This window comes from Nannobrachium achirus (genome assembly GCF_963921795.1).
Source record: "Nannobrachium achirus genome assembly, chromosome: 23".
Lineage (NCBI taxonomy): Eukaryota > Metazoa > Chordata > Actinopteri > Myctophiformes > Myctophidae > Nannobrachium > Nannobrachium achirus.
This window is the reverse complement of record NC_137830.1, coordinates 42512352-42521473: the sequence shown is the minus strand read 5'-3', so window position 1 is coordinate 42521473 and position 9122 is coordinate 42512352.

Sequence of the window (9122 nt, the reverse complement as noted above, 5' to 3'; positions counted from 1 at the left end):
TTGTGAAAATAGCCGATCTACATGCTCACAACGCCTCGCAACACCAATGTTTGACCAGAGGTACTAAAAAGATCGGCTATTTCTGCCTCTTAATATTTGACAGTTTTACCAATGTTTGACCAGAGGTACTAAAAAGGTCTTTAAAGTCCTTAAATTGGCACTTTAGAATATACCCTGTATACACGAATACTGTATGTTGGTCTGTTTACTGTTGAGTGAGAAATCAATGTTAACATTTAGCTGAAAATCTGGGGACCTAAAATAATTTGGGGACCCCTCTGGGGGTCCCGACCCACAGGTTGAGAACCACTGAGTTAGACTATACCTCCTGACAGACATGGCTCGTGCTCTTTGGACCCCATAGAGAAGTGATGGCCTAGTCCTCCCACCCCTCCTTGGTTTTGACTCAAGAGTGCACACCACATCCTGTGTGTTTCTTCTTCTTCTTCTTGTAGATGAATACCGTCAATCACATACTGACACAGGAAACAGTGTAGGGGTACTTTCCACTTAGTGGTGCATTGCATTCCTTCGAATAGGTCGTACTTGTTTCATCTAACATTTCCCACACACAACCTTATATCGTTACTGTTGGGTGGAAACCTCATACTGTATCTCCATATTTCTTTGTTGTTGTTGTTTCCATAGTTCTTTTTATTGTCTTGTTGCTTTTATCTCTTATTGCACTTTCCTGTCTTAGTTATTTTTCCTAATAAAGTTGTTGCTGTTACCTACCCTACCTACTTAGCTCCCCTAGCCCACACTTGTAAAGCGACTATGAGTACTCAGACAAGCGCTATATAAAATTCCACATATTATTAGTTCAATGTCACTGGTCACACTTTGTGCCTCTGTGTGTTTTTCGTTTGTGGAAATATTTAACCACTCGAGTTTAAACGAGTTTGAGAAATGCTAAGCTTACTGATCCTGGCAACCTTTGTTAAAATTATTCCGTTTCCAGTTCCACTCAGCCTGTTAAGGCTGCTGTGCAATTTACTGTGGATTTTCTCAGAAAGGATGTTTACAGTGGCACAGAGGCAGAAGGAAAAAGAGACCAATAAATAAAGGAGGTGAGTCATTTCAGTCCTATTTCTTCTAAATCAATAACGGTTATGGATGGATGGTACAGCAGACAGAAAGACTGGACACACACACTGGACACACAAACACACACACGCGCACACACGCGCACGCACGCACGCACACACACACAGATTCCAAAGTACCAAAAGCTCCTGGGTCATAAAGACATTTCACCATTTCAATCACTGTAAAAATCTAATCAAATCGTCTATCTATTTTGTAAGCAGGTTTGTATTTTTGGTCTCTTTGCAGGGATACTTGGAATTAGAATTTTTCCGGCATCAGTTCATGCACTTAAGTAAATGTACTACCATCATTCCGACATCCACGCTCAACCACAGGCCAACACTAAGCGAGTGCTATCAGCACCCCTGAATGCTTTTGGAATTCTGTATCAATCAGTAATTGTTGAGGCAAATGGAGACGAAGACGCTTCACATTCTAAGATAGAAATAGAGGAATTAAACATTCTGGGTGGTGGTATAGTAGTTCTCCGGGGAAAGCAGGCCTACAGTATGAACAGGACCAAATTGGATCCAAAACAATACTGTACATGCCTGTGGCATCTTCACTCTATGATATTCTGATGCTTAGAGCATATAAAATTAAGGCAAAAGGTGAACATAAAAAAAACATATTTAAGGTATAATTCTACCGAAATTCCTCCTCATGAGCCAATGTGCATTACATTCACACATTCATACCATAGACTGTAAAAAGATTAATGTATACAAACAGGCAGACAGACCCACCCCTTAGGAAGCCAAGCCATAAAAAGTCAATTAGAATTTTGAACGTGAAAATGTCTTTATGGCTCAGGGGCCCTTATAGTTTCAGTCATGGAAAAGGTATATATATTTTTTACTTGAGTAAAAGTATCAATACTGCAATGTAGAAATACTACAGTTACAACTAAAAGTCTGTAATTAAAAATGTACTTGATTGAGTAAAAGTACAAGTATTGGTGTCAAAATGTACTTATAGTAACAAAGTAAAAGTACTCATTATGCAGAATGTATTTCACACGTTTTGAAACAATTTATGAAATTGTATAAAGATATTTTAACAATAGCAGATGTACAAGCTCACATGCGTCTCATCGTGAGCTTGTTGATCGGCAATTTTCAAATGGCCAAAATGCATTTACAGTACTGTACATGTAGGGCTGAAGTAGTTATTACTGTAAGTTTTGTGATGATACAACAAAAAATACAATGTAACTAGTAACTAAAGTTTTCAAATAATTGCAGTGGAGAAGAAGTATAATATTTGCCACTGAGATGTAGTGGAGAAGAAGTAAAAGTATTGACATTTGTAAATACTCACACCACTGGTTTGCTTTGATGTCAGGACTACAGTACTGTATAACCAAGCAATTGGGTATCAAATTGGACATCCTTACATCCTCCTGTGATACAACTGGTGGAGGGGGGACGTCACTTCTGTCATTCAACCCACATCTATTCCCCAAAGGCCATGATAAAACTGTGAAGTATTAAGCCTGACACAGGCAGGATTGGATACCATCAATCAGCCATGTCAGTTGACAGAGAGAGGCTCGGAGCTGGTAAAAATGACACTGACTGAGCTCACATCAAAGTCACACACACACACACACACACACACACACACACACACACACACACACACACACACACACACACACACACACACACACACACACACACACACACACACACACACACACACACACACACACACACACACACACACACACACCAAGGGGGATCCTAACTAGTAAGACGCCTCAAGGCGACAAGCAGGCGAGGTCGCGCCACAGTGATGTGGACATCAGGGTTTGTGGACATCAGGGGCGTGGACATCAGGGATCTCCATATATGGGCATAAAATGGATTTGTTCCCCCTGGCATCACAGGGATCTATCTATCAGGGCATCATTAATATTGATGACATCAGTGAACTCCATATATGAGTATAAAAGGGATCCATTCTGGTAGAGTGGTTCCCCTGACATCAGACATCACAGTGAGTGACATCATGATGACACATTTTTACGGTCTATGGGTTTGCCCATAGACCGTCTACACGTAGTACACGTCTACACGGAGACAAGCTGTGACGTTTCTCATGGTAAACTGCGACATTCGGTCACAATCATCTGGAAGTCAGTTAGAGACGGGGTAAAGCTTTTCCGAATGATAATTAAACTAACGATGATATAACAGCTCATGCGCAGCATCTTAAGGCATGAGAATCTGTGTTCTTTCAAAGCCAGTGGATGATACACAGCTCGACACAGCTCTCTCAATTCTCGTTTAATCGAAATTGTACAGTATTTGTGCCTGAACGGCTGTGGCCTCTGTGTGTGTGAATGAATAAACATCTAGATCTTTCAACAAGTCATAAAATAACAACTAGAGTTACGTAAGGTATGTGAGACAGAGAAGCAGAAGAGACTAGATCACACTTTTATAGCCTATGCATATACAGGCAGGTGCCCACATTAAAAGGAAAATGTATAAATGAGTGGAGAAACATAACAAACACAGAAGCTACCATACAGTGTAGGCTACTGCATGATACAATTAAGGAATTAACATTCAATCACGCTCTGTAGCATGTGCACAAATGTTGAACAGACTGACTGAACTAAAGATGAACAAGAGTTAATTATTGGGGCATGGATGGCAGGAGATTCAGTCTCAAAGAGTAGGCTACTCAAGTGGCTAGTATGATACATACATGTAGTATGATAAATTAAATATTGCATATTTGTATTCTGTATTCTGTGAATAAAAGATTTTTATAACAAAGAAAAGTGTCTAATGTTGCAGTAGGAACAGGGAGTAAAGTGACATCTGCATTGGAAAGATCAGTAGATAGGGTTGGAAATTGTGTCGAAAAGTGTTCATTCTGTGACTGTGACGTTCATGCATCAGAGCGACATGTAAGGAAAAACAGAAGAGCAGCTCTTTCTCTGGTGACTGAGAATGTCAAAGAAGGATGAGATCAGAACAGTCCACTGACAACTACAAAGAGACATGATAAATCAGAAGGGTTGCGGTGCATATAAACCCCTCATTAGCCAGATGAATGTAGATTTGAGTTCAGTGGTGCGAACACAATAGGCACTGGGACTACAGAGCTGTGGAACACAGTGATATGGTACAGATGAGTCATCCTTCAGCAGACATGTGTGGCCTGCGTACACCAAGAGAACAGTACAGGCATGAATGCTTGACCCCAGTGAGGGCGGTCCAGGGACTCATGTCATGCTGAGAGGGGGAGCAATTTCCTGGCATGGTTTTGGATCCACTTGTCCCCTAATGGACTCTAAGCAAGGCAATTATTATTACAAATTGAACGAGGAGAGGATTTTCAAAGTGGAGAAGCAAGCATCGGCTTTATTAAGAGTGAAGGAAATTGGATGTTCAAACTGTAAAGTGGGTACATCAGTAGCTTCCCTAGCCCTCACGTGCTCCTGACATGCTTCATATTTACAGTATAGGCCTGTGTGTGTGTGTGTGTGTGTGTGTGTGTGTGTGTGTGTGTGTGTGTGTGTGTGTGTGTGTGTGTGTGTGTGTGTGTGTGTGTGTGTGTGCGTGCGTGCGTGCGTGCGGTAGCAGTGGACATATTCCTCTTCTCCCCTCCCCCGGGGAGTTGCTTATGCCCTTAGTAAATGTGATTGGTTTGGGATAGTCTTGTTATGACAGGTGGCGCTACGCATCAGGACAGTTTCGCATGCAATTCTGTCACCAGTTTGCCGGCTCGCAAGCTGTCAGGAACCAGTTCCATCATCAGAATGGCGCTTATGACAGCTGACATGCGTTTACCAGAGTCACACAAAATGGGTGGTTAACTACGTATCTCAATATATGAAAATAAAATACATAGAACTTGGAAACAACGACGAGGAAGCACAGCACTCTTATAGTAAAAAGAATAATGAAAAAAAAAGATGCAAGATAACAGCCTTCTGTACACGCTTATTTTTATATCCTCAAAGCTGTCTAGGAAGGAGGAGGGCTACGTTCTTCAGCTGTACAGTGTAATTCCAGCTTCCAGATGGAGAGACCTAGAGGGGGTGATGACAGTGGAATCAAACCATGAATCAGTCCCCGTTGTGCTGAAAAGGAGGGGGAGGTACTCTTTCCTTCACTATCACCCCATCAAGAAAGATTGGCCTACCTCCAGGAGCTATAGACTGTACTGTATGATTTCAAGATTGGTGGGGAATGTCACGACAATCCTTGCTGAACTATAGGTGACCGAGGTTAGCAAATGTGGGATGGGCAGAGGATGAGTCAGGAAAATGATGACAGTGGTTGTCAGTTCATATTCATGAATTCATATGCATGAATTTTGAGTGGATATCCAATGTGTAATGTGTGTCACCGTGTTCTATAAAGACATTTTCAAACCCTTTCAAGTTGGAGTAAATTATTATATTTCTTTGTCTAATAACGTATCCATGCAAGACACGCAACAAGCTCATAATTGTATCAATGATTTACATTCGTGATTTATTGATATCCGGCCCAATACTGAATACTGGACTCAATGTTGTCCAATACAACAATGGTGCACTGCAATGTATTTTCCTAAAGCAGAAAATAATAAATCATACAATACATCCTCATGTATTACAGATTCTCAGTCTGCGAAGTAGGCATCCACCATCTAATCCTGAAAGAACATGCCTTGAGGTAGCAAGGTAACATCCTGTCATGTCCTATAGGCTGTGGTCCTTGTGATGCATTCATTACCCTGGAGGCTATGGTCTTTCAAAGGCATTAAACCAGGGGTCTTCAACGTTTTAGTCCAAGGACCCCTTAGTTGAGAGAGAGATGAAGCAGGGACCCCCACAACCTTTTTCATAGTTTCATCGTTTGACTGCACAATCAGCAGTGTATTTTGGATTCATGTCAATTTGGGTTTCCAGATATTTATCCACTTGAACCGTCAATGCATAATAAACTTGACCTTTCACTCTGTACTTAGTCTGCTCTTTTCCCCTCTACACCAGAGCTCTTTGCCGAAAATAGCCGATCTACAAGCTCACAGCGCGAGGCGTTGTGAGCTTGTAGATCTGCTATTTTTGGTTAAAGTTATCAGAATATGGACACTAGGGTTCAAGTGGTTAATAACATTTAAAAAAAGTTTCTATCACACAAAGATTTGGAGGACCCCCTGTGGTAACTGAGGACCCCCTAGGGGTCCCGAACCCCCTGTTGAAGACCCCTGCATTAAACATTGGCAAACACTTCACAATCATTATGACAAAATATGCTATGGTAACATCTGGGGGGGAAACATTTGCAGGAGAGGACTGTGTTTCTAATCACGCCAATCAGCCAGTCAGCCATTATCAATAAAGCCAAGAAGATATAGAAAGAACTCGCATGGATGAGCACACACATTTAGAGAAATGTGCACCCAGTAGGATGCTGCCAAGGCCATTATCGTTGTGTGGTCATTTCCCAGGGTCAGGCGTCTGTTGGATCTATATCGGACATGTGTTTTATGGCCAGTATGCCTGCAATGGGAAAATACCAGGGCAAATGTCGCAGTCACACAGGATTAATCACTCTCAAGCAGCAGATGGTAGGGATGACATTCTCTATTAGAAGCAGTATACAACTGAAATGAGAAACTGTCCAAACAACTAAGTAAAACAGATAACATGCATAAGTATGCGCTTCACCATTTATGGTCAGAGACATGTGTCGGTCTGTGCTCAGGGCACGGGAATGCAGCCCACTAGTGAGGACAAACAATGTTGTCTGCCAATTAATCTGTTGTTTTTGGCAATGCCAAAGGAACTGCCATGACAACATCCAAATGTCCTCATGAAGGAGTAAAGATTACCACTTGTCATACCAGGGCATAAGGTAGGTAGACCATGGCAAAACATAATGAAACAAAAGGTGCATGATTAAGTGCCATACACACCAAGCAATAACTATATTGTTCACCATCTTTCACGAGTGGGACCAGACACAAAAACGCGGCTGCATGACTCTGTAGTCTCGCGTAGCCAGACAACTATTCCACAATCTCTGAATGCTATATAGAGTCTGGAACTACACCTCCCGAAATCCGAGAGAGGAAGCTGGCATTTTCGTTCACGAAAGTTTATCTAAAAATATCTTATTTTTTTACTTCCATTTTAGCTAAGCAGCAAGCTATATATGCTTGGATGATTTTGATTTATATTAGAATACATTTGCACGGCTGTAAAGACAAAACGGAAGTGGGGAAGAGGCTTCACATCCACTTTATCACTTGCTCATGATCAAAGCTTCCGTGCTCCAGACTGTATGACAGAAGCATTTGAAAATTAGTGAGGACCAATTGAAGATGGGTTGAAAATGGGTGAAGTCGTCCTTTAAGTCTGCAAAAGATAAGACGGAATGCACTCGCACACCTGTGTCGATGAGGTGCCGACTACAGCATTGTGGTCCCATAACCTGTAGGAGGGGAGGGGGGGGGGGGGGGGGGGTGACAGGGGAGACGGATTTGAACTCTGGTCAGTGGTCACACTAACTCCACTAACTAGGCACCACAGGCCAGGGCACCACCTCCGGTTCAGAAAAATGGGATGCAAACAAAGGATGAACAAGCTCGTCTGTCAGGCTGCGTGCGTAGGGAGGGACACATCGCCCCTTCCTTGGCACGTCTCCACGGGGCAGAGGGAGACGCCAAACCGTGGACTACAAAAGACACCCGAGCCTGACTGTGTCCCTTAGGACTAACACAAACACTGGTACACACTTAGACACACAGAGCCCCTTTATAATGTATGAGAAACAGAGAGGCGGGTGGCTGGCTATACTGTACTGTACCTCCTGATGACTGACGCCATCGGCTGCTCGCCGTGGCCACTTGCTTGCCTGATGGCTCGCTCAAATTATTTACTTAAAAGGAGTAATTCACCCCCAAAATGACTTTTTTTCTATCGACTACTCACGCCATGGAGACTTGAGTTCAATAATAATTTTGTGGATTTGTTACATTCCTAAGACAAAAAATGTGATTGTTGTAAATGTACCCCCATTGATTCCAGATGGGGACCCAAATGCATTCGGATCCCCATCCGGAAATCAATGGAGGTACATTTATTGTAATCAAATTATTGGCTTAGGAATAAGACAAAAAACTAAAAATATTTATTGAACTCAAGTCTCCATGGGGTGAGTAATCAATAGAAAAAAAGTCATTTTGGGGGTGAACTACTCCTTTAAGTAAAACTGCAAAGTAAAAGTCTGGTATTAAAAATATACTTGAGTAAAAGTACATTTGTATTGGTATCAAAATGTACCAAAGGTACTCATTATGCAGAATGTCCCATTTCACAAGTTTTCAAATGTATAAAATGTACTGTATATATCTCTTTGAAAATAGCAACTCTACAAGCTCACAATGGGACGCATTGTGAGCTTGTAGATCTGCTATTTTCAAATGGCCAAAATGTATATAGGGCTTAAGTCGTTAATGTATGTTCTGTAGCCTAATAATAATAAAAATCTAAAGTAACTAGTAACTAAAGTTTTCAAATAATTGTAGTGGAGTAAAAGTACAATATTTGCCTCTGAGATGTAGTGGCGTACAGTAGAAGTAAAAGTACTGAAAATTGGAAATACTCCAGTAAAGTAAAAGTACCTCAAAATTGTACTTCAGTACAGTACTTAAGTAAAAGTACTTAGTTACTTTACACCACTGGGTTCACAAGCCTCAAGCCCACGCTGTCGGTGAACCTGCCTTGTTGAGGTAAAAAAAAGAGCAAGCGCTCCTATCAACAAGACAAACTACAGAGTTACTTTATACAGTCTTTATTAAACACAAGAAAATGTACAAAACGGACCACGGTACTTTAGGAGAAGAGGTCATGTTAAGGCTGTTTGTTGCTGCATTTAGTCAGCGAACACAAGAAAATGTACAAAACGGACCACGGTACTTTAGGAGAAGAGGTCATGTTAAGGCTGTTTGTTGCTGCATTTAGTCAGCGAACACAAGAAAATGTACAAAACGGACCACGGTACTTTAGGAGCAGAGGT